We start from the raw sequence: 17,149 nt of genomic DNA, 5'->3' as shown, positions 1-17,149 counted from the left end.
AAGAGAGAGGCTTGGAGGAGACTATAGAAGAGAGGACTGGCTGAAAGGATAACCAAAAAAGGGAAAAGACAGACAAAAATAAGATAGGACATAAGAAAACCAAAGAATAAAATGGTGGAAGTAAATGATACTTGTGACAGTTTGAGATTAATTATGAATACCAGGGAAGTGGATTTGGCTCAACGGATAGAGCATCTGACTACCAATTGGTGGGTCCAGGGTTCAAACCCAGGGCCTCCTGACCCATGTGACTCCTGACGCAGTGCTGATGTGTGCAAGGAGTACCATGCCACACAAGGGTATCCCCTGCGTAGAGGAGTCCCATGCACAAGGAGTGCAACCCGTAAGGAGAGCTGCCCAGTGTGAAAAAAAAAAGTGCAGCCTGACCAGGAGTGGCACTACACACACAAGAGCTGACGTAGCAAGATGACGCAACAAAAAAAGAGACACAGATTCCCGGTGCCGCTGACAAGAATACAAGTAGACAGAGAAGAACACACTGTGAATGGACACGGAGAGCAGCCAGCTGGGGGGGGGGGGGGTGTGGGCAGGAAAGGGGAGAGAAATTTTTTAAAAATCTAAAAAAAAACTTATGAATACCAAAAAGAGAAAGATTATGTTTATAAACTAATCTATTCCTCTGGGTATGATACCCTTAGATTGTCTTAAATTCAGTGAGTGGCCTCTGATTAAGTTTACTTGATAAAATCAGTTTAGGGCTCTGATTGGGCTCTGTTAGTAAGGCAAAACTCAGGTTAGGTCCTGACCCCTTGGTGGGCTGATATAAACAGACAGTCACTCAAGAAGACAGGAGAAGAGGAGAGAACTTCGTCATTCTGATCCTGCCTTGTGACAGAAAAGGAGAAGTTTCAAAAAGCTAAGGCCCCAGAGAGAGATGAGCCATTTGCCTGATAGCTTACAGCTGACCATGGGGAGAGAGCTGCGCTGCTGTAGAAAGCCCCAGAAACAAGCCCTATGCCAGCCTGAAGCTGACAGAGAGGAAGTCCAGAGGGGAGAGATCAGCAACTATTTTGTTTCAACACATGGGTGGCGACTGACTTTGGTGAGAAAGCAACCTTGTGTTGAACCCTTTAGGGCCTTGTAACTGTAAGCTTTTGCCCAAAATAAACATCTTTTATATATAAAAGTCAACGGATTTCTGGTACTCTGCATCAGCTCTCCTTTGGCAGATTAATACAAAGCATTTACTGTAATATCATTGATAAAGAATGGATTAAACTCCACAATCAAAAGATCCTATGAGAATGGACACAGTTTGATCATGGTGTCCAGAATTGATAAGTGTGGCTAAATTGAGACACGGGTTAGGCTTCTATCACAGTAAAATTTATTGCAGTGGTGACAATGAGACAGGTAACACTTTTTTTTGCTAAGATCACGAGTTAAAAAATGGATGTTAACAGATTAAAGGCCAGTACATTTTAGATCATTTGCCAAAATATAAATGTACTCTTTCTATGGACCAAAAGTGAATAACATGAAGAAGAAATTAGGACCTAAGAAGTCTAGTAAATAGGTGGGGAGTTTCTGAAGCATACATCAGTTTGTCCACATACAAGTGAAGAAGAAAAGAAGGCCTTCTAAAAGAATTGTGACAAGGCTGACTGGAAAACAGTTGTGGATTCTTTTTAAGAGAGTTACCTTGAAGATAAATCTTGTTTCAAGCTTCTGAGGAATTAAGTTGACTTTGATAATTAGCAGTGGAACGATTGCATGTTGAATTCCATAAATAAAAAAATTATCATATCGGGAAACGGACTTTGGCCCAGTGGTTAGGGCGTCCGTCTACCACATGGGAGGTCCGCGGTTCAAGCCCCGGGCCTCCTTGACCCGTGTGGAGCTGGCCCATGCGCAGTGCTGATGCATGCAAGGAGTGCCCTGCTACACAGGGTGTCCCCCGCGTAGGGGAGCCCCACGCGCAAGGAGTGCACCCATAAGGAGAGCCGCCCAGCGCGAAGGAGGGAGCAGCCTGCCGAGGATGACGCCGCCCACACTTCCCGTGCCGCTGACGACAACAGAAGCGGACAGAGAAACAAGACGCAGCAAAAAGACACAGAAAACAGACAACCAGGGGAGGGGAGGGGAATTAAATAAATAAAAATAAATCTTTAAAAAAAAAATTATCATAATTTGCTACACATAATAAAAATACTTTTAACACTGTAGAAAATTTATAAAAAGGTATAGGATGATAACAGAATGCATAAAAGAAAACATGAGCATCAATATGCTGCCTGTAGGAGACTCACCTTAGACCCAGGGATACAAATGGGCTGCAAGTGAGAGGTTGGAAAGATACTCCATGGAGACTTCAACACCCCACTCACATCATTAGATAGGACAACTTGACAGAAGATCAACAAGGAACCAGAGAACTTGAACAATAGATAAATGAGCTGGAACTAATAGACATATACAGAATGCTGCATCCCAAATCAGTGGCTTATACGTTCTTCTCAAGTTTCATGAATCTTTCTCTAGGATAGACAACATATTGGATCATAAGTCAGGTCTCAATAAATATAAAAAGACTGAAATTATACAAAGCACATTCTCAGATCATAATGGAATGAAAGTAGAAATCAGTAATAGATGGGAAAGGGGGAAATTCACAAATGTGTGGCGGTTAAACAACAGTCAATGGATCAGAGAAGAAATTTTAAGAGAAATTAGTAAATATATTGAGACAAATGAAAACAGCAACACAACTTAATCAAAACTTATGGGAGGAACGAACCAAACACACACAAACTTATGGGAGGGGAGCAGATGTGGCTCAAGCAGTTGAGTGCCTGCTTCCCACATGGGAGGTCCTGGGTTCAGTTGCTAGTAGCTCCTAAAAATAAAACAAAAAACCAAAAACAAGCAAAAAATGAATAAAAACAACCCAGGGAAGCTGATGTGGTTCAGTGGTTGAGTGCCAGCTTCCTACATATGAGGTCCTGCGTTCAGTCCCTGGCCCCAGTACCTCAGAAACAAAACAAAACTTACGGGATACAGTAAAGGCCGTTTTTTTTTGTTTTTTTAAAAGATTTATTTCTTTCTCTCCACCCGCCACTGTGTGCTCTCTGTGTCCATTCGCTGTGTGTTTTTCAATGTGTGCTTGTCTTCTTCTCTTTAGGTGGCACCGGGAACTAATCCTGGGACCTTCCGGAGTGGGAGAGAAGTACTCAATTTCTTGCGCCACCTCAGTTCCCTGGTCTGCTGTGTCTCTTATTGTCTTTCCTCTGTGTCTCTTTTTGTCGCATCATCTTGCTGCGCCGGCTCTCCACGTGGCCAGCTTGCTGTGAGGGCCAGCACTCTGTTTGGGTCAGTTGCCATGCAGGCCAGCTTGTAAAGGCAGTGTTGAGGGAGAAATTTATTTATGCCTTTATTAAAAAAGAAGAAAGAGTTAAAATCAAAGACTTAACTAAACACCTGGAGAAACTTGAAAAAGAACAGCAAAAACAATCCCAAAGCAACAGAAAGAAATAATAAAGATTAGAGCAGAAGTCAATGAAATTGAGAACAAAAACAACAAAAAAATAGAGAAAATGAACAAAATCAAAAGCTGGTTCTTTGATAAAATTGAGGAACCCTTAGGCAGACTAAGAAAAAAGGAGAGAAGATGCAAATTAACTAAATCAGAAATGAAAGGGGGAATGCTATGACTGACCCCACAGAAATGGAAAGGATATTATAAGGAAAGGATATTATAAGAGGATATTATAAGAAACTGTATGCTAACAAACCAACAACCTACATGAAATGGACAAATTTCTAGAAACACACAACCTACATTGACTCTACAAGAAATATAGGAACTCAACAAACCAATCACATTTAAAGAGATTGAACCAGTCATTAAAAATCTCCTAACAAAGGAAAGTCCAGGACCAGCTGGCTTCACAAGGGAATTCTACCAAGCATTTTAAGAATTAGCACCAATCCTGTAAAAACTCTTCCAAAAAATTGAAGAGGATGGAAAATTACCCAACACATTTTATGAAGCCAAAATACCTTAATACAAAAGCCAGATAAAGATACTAAAAGAAAATTACAGACCAAACTCTCTAATGAACATAGATGCAAAATTTCTCAAGAAAATACTTGCAAATAGAATCCAACAGCATATCAAAAGAATTATACACCATGATCAAGTAGGATTTATTTCTGACATACAAGAGTTTTCCAACACAAGAAAATCAATTAACATAATATAGCACATTAACAGATTGAAGGGGAAAAACCACATGATCGTCTCTATAGGTGCAGAAAAGGCACTCAACAAAATCCAACATTCTTCATTGATAAAAAACACTTTGAAAGACAGGAATAGAAGGAAAATTCCTCACTGAGATAAAAGGCATATATGAAAAACCCACAGCCAACTTTGTATTCAATGGGGAAAGGTTGAAAGCTTACCCTCTAAGATCAGAAACAAGACAGGGATGCCCATGTCACCATTGTTATTCAATATTGTCTAGAAGTTCTAGCTAGAGCAATTAAACACGAAAAAAAGGGCATCTAAATAGAGGAAGTAAAACTCTATTTGTAAATGACATGATCCTATCTTTAGAAAATTCTAAAATGTCTATGACAAAGACATAAATAAACATGTTCAGCAAAGTGGCAGAGGGAGTGGATGTGGCTCAAGTAATTGAGTGCCTGCTTCCCACATGGGAGGTCCTGGGTTCAGTTTCTAAGCCCTCCTAAAAACAACAACAACAAAAACAAACAACCAGCAAACTAATGAAAAAACCAACTCAGAGGAACCAACATGGTGCAGTGGTTGAGCACCAGCTTCCCACATGTGAGGTCCAGGTTCAATCTCTGGTCCTGGTATTTCAGAAAAAAAAAATGACAGGATACAAGATCAGCACATGAAAATAGTAATGTTCCAATACACTAATATTGAACAATCCAAGAAGGAAATCAGGAAAAAAATTCCATTTACAATGGCAACAAAAAGACTCAAATACCTAAGAATCAATTTAACAAAAGAGGAAAGGACCTATATTCAGAAAACTACAAAACATTGCTGAAAGAAATCAAAGAAGATCTAAACAAATGGAAAGACATTCTGTGTTCATGGTCATAAGAGTAAATATCATGAAGATGTCAATCCTACTCAAAATGATTTATAGATTCAATGCAATACTGATCAAAATTCCAACAGCTTTTTTTTTTTTTTTTACAGAAATAGAAAAGGCAATTACCACATTTATTTGGAAGGAAATGTGCACCTGAATAGCAAAAAACATCCTAAAAAAGAAGAGTGATGTGGGAGGACTCTCACTGCCTGAACTTTGAACATATTACAAAGCTACAGTGGTCAAAACAGCATGGTATTGGCATAAAGATAGACACATTTATATCAGTAGAATAGAGAGTCCAAAAATAAACCCTTAGCTCTACAGCCAACTCGTTTTGACAAACCTACCAAGCCCATATTACTGAGACAAAACAGTCTCTTAAACAAATGGTGCTGGGAGAACTGGATCTCCATGACCAAAAGTATGAAAGATGACCCTTACCTCACTTCCTATACAAGAATCAACTCAAAATGGATAAAAAACCTGAATATGAAAGCCAGGGCCATCTTCATGATCTTGTGGTTGGTGGTGGTTTCTTGGATCTTATACCCAAAGCATAAACAACAAAATTAAATTAGATAAATGGGAACTCCTCAAAATTAAACAATTTGAACCTCAAAGGACTTTGTCAAGAAATGTGAGAAAATATTTGAAAATCACATATCTGACAAGATTTTTTATTTTAGTTATTTTTTTTTAAATTTTTTATTTTTTAAAAGATACTTTGATTACATAAATGCCGATCAGGGTTTAATATCTATGATGTATAAAGAGATGCTACAACTCAACAATAAAAAGTCAAATGACCTGATTAAAGTAAGGGCAAAAGACTTGAATAGACATTTGTGTAAAGAAGAACTACAAATGGCAAAAAAAAAAAAAAAAAAACCCCACACACAACAAACCAAAACAAACACATGAAAAAATGTTCAAATGTTACATCACTAGTAATTAGGGAGATGCAAGCCAAAACTACGATGACATATCATTTCACACCTATTAGAATGGCCACTATTAAAAAGATGAAAAACTGCAAGTGTTGGAGAGGCTGTGGAGAGATAAGAATGCTTATTCACTGCTGGTGGGAATGTAGAATAGTACAGCCAATGTGGAGGACTGTTTGGAAGTATATAAGGAAGTTGAATACAGACTTGCCATGTGACCTGGCAATTTTACTCCTAGGTATATACCCAGAAGAACTGAGAGCAGTGAACAGACATCTGCACACCGATGTTCATAGTAGCATTATTCATAATTGCCAAAGATGGAAACAACCCAGGTGTCCATCAACAGATGAATGGATAAACAAACTGAGGTGTACAAACACAATTGAATATTACGCAGCTGTAAGAAGAAATGAAGCCATGAAGCGTGTGACAAGATGGATGAACCTGGAAGACGTTGAGTGAAGCAAGTCAGACACAAAAGGACAAATACTGTATAATTGTCCTGTTATGAATCAAATAGATTGGATAAACTCATGGGGTTAGTGACTAGAGTGTAAGTCAGCAGAAAATAGAATGAGGTTATAGGATAGAAAGCTGAGGTTTAATCTGCTCAGAATTGGTAAAAAGGTTGTCTGTAAGTCTTTGGAAGTGAAATGGTGAAAGCATATCATGGTGTTTGTAACTAGCAGTACTAATATATGGATTAGTTGAAAGGGAAAGTCTAAGGTCCTATTACTAGATGGAAAGCTAAAAAATGTAACATGAGACTATATAACATAGTGAAACCTCCTGTGAAATATGAATATGGATAAAATTGCATATATAAGACCGTTTTTACAAAATATAAATACAGATAAATGAGAGCGATGGAAACAGAATAGCTGATATGTATGGCAGGGGAAAAGAGATTGAGAGGTGAAGAGGTTTTTTTTTTTCTGTTTTTGTTTTTTATTATTAATATTGGAATAATGAAAATGCTCTAATAATGATTGAAGTGATGAATGTACAACTATGTGATTACACTAAATACCATTGATTGTATAGTTTGGATGGATTGGTTTTTAAATTTTATTTTTTAATTATCTTTTCAAAAAAAAGTTAATAGATCACACAAAATGTTACGTTAAGAACCATAAGAGGTTCCCATATACCCCACTCCCCACCCCATCATTTTTTTAATTGTATTTTTTTAAAGATACATAGATCACAAAAAATGTTACATTAAAAAATATAAGAAGTTCCCATATACCTCCACCCCCCCACACCCCTCTCCTCCCACATCAACAACCTCTTTCATCATTGTGGCACATTCATTTCATTTGGTGAATACATTTTGGAGCACTGCTGCACCCCATGGATAATAGCTTACATTGTAGCTTACACTCTCCCCCAGTACATTCAGTGGGTGGTGGCAGGATATATAATGTCCAGCATCTGTCCCTGCAGTATCATTTAGGACAACTTCAAGTCCCAAAAATGCCCCCACATCATCTTTTCTTCCCTCCCCCTACCCTCAGCAACTACGTAGCCACCTTCTCCACATCAATGCTACAATTTCTTCCATTACTAGTCACAATAGTTCTATAGTAGTATATCAGTAAGTCCACTCTAATCCATATTTTATTCCTCCATCCTGAGGACCCTGGGATGGTGATGTCCACTCCACCTCTATATCAAGAGGGGGCTTAGATCCCACATGGTTGATGGATGCAGTTCTCCTGCATGCAGTTCTCCTGCTTGCAGTTGTTGGCACTCTCTGTTCCCTGGTGTGGTGGCTGACCATCTTCACCTCCCTGTTAGCTGACCTGGGTAAGTCCAACGAATCAGAGAGTAGGAGTTGCAACTCTGCCGAGACTTAGGGCCCAGCTGGCACCTGGACAGTCCAGAGATTCAAGTCTTCTAGTATATACCAACTCTTGTGCCAACCACAGGTTCAGTAAAAGTGACAAAAGAGGCATGTGTAGAAAGGTCACATGTGAGTCCAACTCTATCGCACTCAGGAACATAGTCAAAAGTAGAGCCCACTGACATGGCACTGAACTCCAGAGCCATCTGCCATGACCATAGAACCTGTATGTCTCCGTGGCCCTCAGGAGCACCAGTATCTGGGGTTGTATCTACTTTGGCTGTCTCTGGGAGTTTGGAAGGATTGTTTGCTTTATTAAGATGTATCAATAAGATTTGGTTTTTTTCAAAAGAAACCCTGAACCACAATTAAAAATAAATTAAAAACAAAGGAGGGAGCAGATGTAGCTTAAGCAGTTGAGTACCAGCCTCTTACATGGGATGTCCTGGGTTCAGGTCTGATGTCTCCTAAAGAAAACAAACAAACAATGAGCAGACAAGGAGTAAAAACAAACGAGCAGACAATGAGCAAACAATGAGCAAAGAGACAAGGGAGCCAACTCAGGGTTGCCGATGTGGCCCAGTGGTTGAGTGCTGGCCTCTGGCAGGAGGTCCCAGGTTCAGTACCCATTCCAGTACCTCAAAAAAAAAAAAAAAAAGGGAGACCCTGAACCAGTTAGCTGTCACTTCCTTTCCCACTCAATTCCCCAGCCTTAGCAGCCACTAGTCTACTCACTGTGTCTGTAGATTTGACTGTTTGGAGCATTTCATATATACAGTTTCATGTGATATATAGTCTTGTTTGACTGGCTTCTTTCACTTAGCATAATGTTTTCAAGTTTCACGTACATTGTAGCATGTATCAGTACTCCATTCCTTTTTTAAAATTATTTGTTTAAACTGAGGTGAAAACCACATAATATACAATGAACTATTTCAAAGTGACCAATTAGCAACATTTGTGTATCACCAATGTCCTCGACTACCACCTCTTTCTAGATCCAGAATATTTTCATCACTCTAAGAAAACCCCAAAAACCTGTACCTGTTAAGCAGTTACTCCCCATTCTACCCTCCCCCGGTAATTTGCTTTCTATCTTTGGATTTACCTATTTTGGATATATCATATAAATGGAATCATACACTATATGGCCTTTTGTGTCTGCCTTCTTCCGCTTAGTATAATGTTGTAAGGTTCATCCACATTTAGCATGTATCAGTACTCATTCCTTTTCACTGGTGTATTTATTTTATTCTTAATTTATATGGAATTTGGTTTATCATATTTTATTTATCCATTCATCAATTAATAGACATTTGGGTTGTCTCCACTTTGGGGCTATTATGAATACTGGTGCTATGAACATTCACGTACAGGTTTTCGTGTGGGCATATGCTGTCACTTCTCTTGAGTATATGCCTAGGGGTGGAATTGCTGGGTCATATGATAATTTCCTGCTTAACATTTTGAGGAACTGCCAGATTGTTTTCCACAGCAGCTGCACCATTTTACATTCCCATTAGGCATAAATAAGGGTTCCAATATCCCACATCCTCAACACTTGTCTGGGCCATTTTTTTTTATTATTGCCTTCTGGTGCAGGTGAAATTTTTATTTTGATTTGCATTTTCCTATAACTAATGATGTTGAGCATCTTTTCATGTGGTTATTTGCCATATATATATATATTCTTTGGAGATATGTTAGATGAAATCATTTGCCCATTTTTTTCAATTTGGTTATTTGTTTTATAATTGTTTTAAGGGAAGTGGATTTGGCTCAACTGATAGAGCATCTGCTTACACACAGGAGGTCCAGGGTTCAAACTCAGGGCCTCCTGGCCCATGTGGTGAGTGGGCCCATGCGCAGTGCTGATGTGTGCAAGGAGTGTTGCAGGGGTGTCCCCTGCGTAGCGGAGCCCCACGCGCAAGGAGTGTGCCCTGCAAGGAGAGCCACCCCACGTGAAAAAAGCGCAGGCTGCTCAGGAGTGGTGCTGCACACACGGAGAGCTGATGCAGCAAGATGACACAACAAAAAGAGACACAGATTCCTGGTGCCACTGGTAAGAATGCAAGCAGACAGAGAAGAACAGACAGCAAATGGACACAAAGAGCAGACGGGGGCAGCAGAGGGGAGAGAAATAAATAAATAGATCTTTAAAAAAATGATAATTGTTTTAAGAGTTCTTTACATATTCTGTTCCTTAGTGTATACATATATCATTTGGAAATATATTCTACCATTCTGTGGGCTGTCTTTTCACTTCTTTGATAGTGTCCATTGAAGTACAAAAGTTTTAATTTTGTTGAAGTCTACTTTATTTTTTCTTTTGTCACTTGTGATTTTAGAGTCAGGTCTAAGAAGGCTTTGCCTAATCCAAGGTAATGAAGATGTTTTCTTCAAAGAGTTTTATAGTTTTAGCCTTAAATTTAGGTCTATGATCTATTTTTTTCTCTCTCTTTTTTAGGAGATACTGGGAATTGAACCCAGGACCACATATATAGGAAGCAGGCACCCTGTCCCCTCTATGATATATTTTAATTTTTGCATCTAATATAAGAAGGGAGTCCAATCTCATTCTTTTGCATGTGGACATCCAGTTGTTCTAGCACCATTTGTTGGAAAGACTATTGCTATCCCACTGAATTGTCTGGGCACCTTTGTTGAAAACCAATCGATGAATTGATCAGGTTTATTTCTGGACACTTATTCCTTCAATTTATATGTGTATCCTTGTGCGAGTACCACCTGCCTTGATTACCACCGCTTTCTAGTAAGTTTTGAATTCAGCAAGTATGAATCCTCAAAACTTGTTTATATTCAAGATAGTTTTGACTATTCTAGGCCCTTTGCATCTCCATATGAATTTATGATCAGCTTGTCACTGTCTGCAAAGAAGGCAGCTGAGATTTTGATACAGCTTGTGATGAACCTATAAACCAATTGGGGGAAAAATGCCATATTAACAATATTCAATATTCTGATCATGAATATAGGGCATATTTCCATCTACTTAGGTCTTCTTTAATTTCTTTCAACAAAGTTTTGCAGTTTTCAGAGTACAGATTTTGTACTTTTGTTAAATTTCTAAGTATTTTATTTTTTGGATGCTATTGTAAATGGAATTGCTTTCTTAATTTTATGACTATTCATTGCTAGTGTATAGAAATATTGATTTTTGCATACTGATCTTGTATCCTGTAAACTTTCTGAACTCATTTATTAATTCCAATAGTATTTTTAGTGGATTTTAAAGGATTTTCTATAAATAAGATCATGCTGTCTGCAAACAGAGATCGCTTTACTCCTTCCCGTCTGATTTGGATACATTTTATTTCTTTTTTTCTTACCTCAGTGCCCTGATTAGAACAGTACAATATTAAGTACAATATTAAGTAGAAGTGGCGAGAGCAAACATCTTTGTCTTGCCCCTCATCTTAGGGGTAAAGCTGTTAGTTTTTCACCATTAAATATGATGTTAGCTGATTGTTTTCTGTAGATGCCCTTTATCATGTTGAGGAACTACCCTTCTATTCCTAGTTCCTTGAGTGTTTTTAAGGCCATGGACGTTCTATTCCATTCCATTGGTCTGCCTGTTCATGTGCCAGGACCTCACTGTTTTCATTAAAGAGACTGCAGCACGTTTTAAAATTTGGTAGGGCTACCCTCCCCTCACAGCTCTTCCTTTACAGTGTTAACTTTGCATTCTGCTATGTTGTTAACTTCTATTTTTGTTTAAATTAGTTTTATCATTGATTCTCTAAAATCCTTGGCTTGCATCTTCTTTCCTTGAGTTTCTAGAAAATGCTGAAAGTGGTGTACCACTCTTGCCTTGCTTTGTATGATGCTTTTGAGAAGTCTGATGCCAGCTAGTTTGATTATCAGACTCCTTAACAAACTACTCCCCCTAAACAGTCATGGCTTAAGATGGGGGTTACATGGGTGGGAGAGAGTTCTCCAGGGCATGCATATAGGGTATACAGATATGTTCATATGTTCGTTGGGTATTGACATAGGGAGGAGAGTTTCACACAACAATTGAGGGATTGCTGAGTTTCCATTCCGGGAAACCTTGTCACACTCTCCAATGGAGCAGCAACAATCCCCCAAGTGCAAGGGCAAAGAGCAGTGAAGAAGGGTGGTCCAATGATGGGCCCTTGATACTGATGACTATGCTTATGAGCCTGTGTGCTTGAAATTTCAACTGGGCCTAGAGATGCAGGGTGCCTAAGAGTTACCTCCTGAGGGCCTCCATGTTGCTCAAATGTGGCCATTCTCTAAGCCAAACTCAGCATGTAAATGCATTACCTTCCCCCCAGCAAGGGACATGACTCCCAGGGAAGAGCCTCCCTGGTGCCAAGGGATTACTACCAAGCACCAGCTGGTGATGAAACTAGAAAAAGACCTTGAATAAAAGGGAGAAATGGTAAAGACAAATGAGTTTATATGGCTAAGAGACTTCAAAATGAGTCAGAAGGTCATCAGAGGGGTTGTGCTTACACACATTTCAGCAGGACCTAAGAGACTGTCAAAGTAGGTACAACCCCAGGGAGCGATGCTCCTGAGGGCTACAGAGACACCCAGGCTCTATGGTCATGACAGATGGCTCTGGAGTTCAGTCCCTTGCCAGTGGGCCCTACTTTGGAATTTGTGGTCCTGGGTGTGATGGAGTGGGACTCAGATGTGACCTCTCTATGCATGTCTCTTCTGTCACTTTTACTGAACCTGTGATTGGCACTGGGGTTGGTATATGCTCAGGAGACTTGAATCTTTGGACTGTCTATATGCCTGCTGGGCCCTGAGCCTCAGCAGAATTACAACACCTACTCTCCAGTTCGTTGGACTTACCCAGGTCAGCTAACAGGGAAGTGTGGATGGTTAACCACCCACCAGGGACTGAGAGAGTCTACAGCTGCAAGTAGGAGAATTCCATCTATCAGCCATGTGGCATCTAACCCCCTCTCAACTTAGAGGTGGAGTGGACATCACCATCCCAGGGGCTTCAGGATGGAGGAATAAAAATATGGATTAGAGTGGCCTTACTGATATTCTACATAGAAATATTGTGACTCTAGCAATGGAGAAATTGTATCATTGATGTGGAGACAGTGGCCACAGGAGTTGCTCAAGGCAGGGAGAGGGAAAAAGAGGTGTGATACTGGGGCATTTTTGGGACTTGGAGTTGTCCTCAATGATATTGCAGGGACAGATGCAGGACACTACATATCCTGCCATAACTCACCGAATGGACTGGAAGAGTGCAAACTACAACATAAACTATAACCCATGCTGTGTAGCAATGCTCCAAAATGTACTCATCAAATGCAATGAATGTACCACACTATTGAAAGATGTTGTCAATATGGGAGGAGTGGGGAATATGGGGAGAGGGTATATGGGAACCTCTTATATTTTTTAATGTAATATTTTGTGTGATCTACTTATCTTTAAAAAAAAGATAAAAAATGGAAAAAAGAGTCATAGCTTTAAAAAGAACCAATATATTTTTTTTTTTTTTTTTTTTAGATTTATTTTTTATTTATTTAATTCCCCTCCCCTCCCCTGGTTGTCTGTTTTCTGTGTCTTTTTGCTGCGTCTTGTTTCTTTGTCCCGCTTCTGTTGTCGTCAGCGGCACAGGAAGTGTGGGCGGCGCCATTCCTCGGCAGGCTGCTCCCTCGGCAGGCTGCTCCCTCCTTCGCGCTGGGCGGCTCTCCTTACGGGTGCACTCCTTGCGCGTGGGGGCTCCCCTACGCGGTGGGACACCCCTGTGTGGCACGGCACTCCTTGCACGCATCAGCACTGCGCATGGGCCAGCTCCACACGGGTCAAGGAGGCCCGGGCTTGAACCGCGGACCTCCCATGTGGTAGACGGACGCCCTAACCACTGGGCCAAAGTCCGTTTCCCTAAAAAGAACCAATATTATTGTAATTTCATAATATTGGGGGTCAGGAATTTGGGTAGGAGTTGGGGGGTGATGGATAGCTAGACTGGTCTAAGGGCTCTCTAACACATTCACATAGCAGGTGCATTGTGGGGGTGTCCAAAGGTCTGGGAGTAGCTAGGCCCTTCTCCCTCTCTTGTAGTTTCAGGGCCTCAACATAGGGAGTTAGATTTAAAAAATAGTGGAGCATGGCTCCAAGAGCAGGTGTCCCAAGACTCAGGTGAATGCTTCAGGGCTTCTTATGACCTAAACTTGGAAATCCCAGAACATCATTCATGCCACATTCTATGGTCAAGCACTGCACTAAGGCAAATCCTGAACGGAAGGCATGAATTCACAGCTGTCATTAATCTGCTGCATCCTAATTTTCAACCATTTTAAGCAATTTGAATTATCTGCCTAGAGACCCTGAGGGTTATCATGATTACTTCTATCTAGAAGGATATTTTTCCAAGTTGGCCTTCCTGCTACAGTTTTCCCAGGTACACTGTGGACTCTTATTATGTAGGTTTATGTTTTCTTTTATTTACAGAACGTTTCTTGGATTATAGCTTTAAATATTTGCTCTGCTCCACAGTTTTGTTTTTCTTTTTCAGGAACCTCAGTTACACATATCTCGGACATTTGCTTCTACTGAAATGACATTCCAAACAGAAAGAAACAAGTACAAAAGTATAGAGGCAAGAGAAAGCAGGAACATTTCCAGGAGTGGACAGTGTATTTGTAGAGGGAGCCACAGGATATGGGGCTGGAGAGGTAGGCGAGGGCTAGATTAGTAGAATGTCTTGTATGCTATGCTAAGGACTTGTGATTTGATCCTCAAGGTACTGTGGAGTCATTTATATAGAGGAAAGCTTTCCCTGGCCCGCAGTATGGAAGATAGATTGGAAGGAGCAAGATTACAGGGGAGAGAAAGTTTAGAAGGCTGTTGCATTAGTCTGAGAGGGGATGGAGGGGACAGTCCTAGAGTTATTCATGAGGTTGAATCAATGTAGTGACTGATTGAGTGTGGCTGGAAGGGCGGGGTTAGGAATCAAGGATGGCTCCCAGGCTTCTCAATTGGGCAGCTGGGTGGACGGTGATGCGAAACAGTTTTATAAATACAGAGCTTGAGGTAGCTCCAGGACACCTCAGGTGGAGAAGTCTGAGCTTGAGGTGTTTCTAGAAATCTGGTGGACTTTTGTATATATGGAACCCTGGTGAGTGGTCTGAGGGGGAGGTAATGCATTAGGTAGTTGAAGCCACCAGTGGTGGATGAGGACTCAGGGAGAGCCCTGGAGACTGAGGAGTGGTGAGACGGCTTAGGAGAGGAGTCCTGTGGTGATGGCCGAGGGAATTTCAAAGAGTGGAGTGCTGTGACATCAGAAGCCACCGAGAACTCTAGTAACATGGGGACTAAAAGTGGCCTTTGGGGTTGAGGATCTAACAGGCCATTAGTTGAGAGCAGTGCATTGATGTGGTGGGGACAGAGGTTACAGAGCCATGGGTGGAGGAGTGAGAAGCTGCTGAGGAGGCAGAGATGAGATATTTGACTGTGAAGGGGACAGAATCTAGAGTGACAGAGAGGTTTCTTTAAGACATGACAAGTTTGAGTATTTACCGATACTGAAAGAAAAGGACAAGTAGGTTAAGAGAGATTGATAATTTTGGAAGTGAGAGGGGGTGAAAGATTGAAGACATTTGAAAGAAGTTTTCTGAGCATGTAGGAGGTAGTGAAACAGAACAGAGAAGAGGAGATGCTAATACAACTGATCCTAAAGCCTTTCATTCCCCAAACGGTTTACAATAGTTCAGCCCACATATTGGAGCTACCTTGGCTTCACTCAATAGGGCAAATATAGCAAGCAATATTTACATATTTATTTGACATCCTTTACACAACTCTTCTCCAAAAGATCAGTATTTTACTCTTTCAATGCTCCCCACGTAGTGAGTGCTTAATAAATGGTAAATGAATAAACTGGATGTCTCATACCTATACTCAGAGTATCTTAACATAGTCACCACATAGCCAAGAACCTGCACACAAGTGGAAAAATCTCCTGAGCAGGCAAAACGGTTGCAAAACTCAGGTGCGAAAGCTGATGCCCTTTTTTGAGGAACCTGTTTACTCTCACTTAACAGAGACGGTTCACAGCATTTCCTTCACCACAGCAGTTTAAAATTAACAAGAGGAGAGGAGGAGGAAAGGCAGGCAGGCAGCAGCAGCAGGAGGTGGCCGGGTCTGCCTTACCTAAGGGAGGTGCCGAGCAGCAGTCAACACCACGCTGGCATGTGGGATCTAAGCCCCCTCTCGATTTAGAGGTGGAGTGGACATCACCATCCCAGGGTCCACAGGATGGAGGAATAAAATATGGATTAGAGTGGAAAACAACAACAACAAACAAAAAACCAGGCTGGAAGCACAGGGGCCTGCAGGCACCTAGTTGAGGAGTACACGTCCCTCACATGCTATTAGCCCTTGAAGGACATTGCCGCTTTGGCCATAAATACTATTAAGAAAAATGATCCTCGGAACAACTAAAAAAGATTTAGCTGTTCTTAGTTTGGCACCATCTCTTATGTTTCACCCAGCACGGGGAGGAGTCTATAAAAAATGGCTAATATTCCCGGGGGGGGGGGGAGTTTATGGGAGCCCGGTTGTCCTGGGAACCTACAGCTGCTCTAAAGTATACAGTCGGCAATGGATACCATTAAAGTAAACAGCTGATGCGGAGTCGGTAAGCCTCGGCCGGCTTCCGCTCCTCGGCCCACGGTGCTCTCCCGCCTTCACCTCCTACGATTTCTTGCCTTTTCTTCCCTCGAGGCTGGGCACGAACGCCACCTCTTCCAGGAAGCCCCGCGCCTCGTGCAGGCGGAAGCCATCCCTTCCTCGTCGGCCCCGCCGCGGCCGCGCACCGGGCCCGGCTTTGCCGGGGTCAGCAGGCCGGGCTGCTCCCGCGGCGTTCGCCCCACGACGCTGTGCGCTCCTCGCGCCCAGGGCCCGTGGCCGCGGCCGGGTCCCCGCGCCGGGTACAGCGCTTAGGCGGCGCCGGGGCCCAGCGAGCGCGCGCTGAGGTGAATTCATTTGGAAAACCACCCAGGGCAGGGGCTCCGGCCCGAGGCGCGGATGGATGAGTCACGGGGCGGCTCTTCGCATTCTTTTCCCGGGAGTCACGTCAGGCAGAGCACGGGCCGACACCTGTGGAGCCGCCGCGCGCGAGCAGCAACGCGCCGCGACTCTCGGGGGCGGGGCTCCCCGGGGCCTCGGCCCGCGTCCCCGCCCCGCGCCCGGCGCGGCGGAAGCCCCGCCCCCGGGCCGCGCGCTCGCGCTGGCGG

At 42.0% G+C, this 17,149-nt stretch overlaps 1 pseudogene; it reads left to right on the top strand.

The window, feature by feature from the left end:
* Positions 1 to 1,239: 1,239 nt before the first annotated feature.
* Positions 1,240 to 1,383, top strand: LOC111762763 (small nucleolar RNA SNORA1; annotated as a pseudogene).
* Positions 1,384 to 17,149: the final 15,766 nt, after the last annotated feature.

Source organism: Dasypus novemcinctus, chromosome 25, assembly GCF_030445035.2.
Source record: "Dasypus novemcinctus isolate mDasNov1 chromosome 25, mDasNov1.1.hap2, whole genome shotgun sequence".
Classification (NCBI taxonomy): Eukaryota; Metazoa; Chordata; class Mammalia; order Cingulata; family Dasypodidae; genus Dasypus; species Dasypus novemcinctus.
This window is presented reverse-complemented; position numbering and strand designations above follow the sequence as displayed.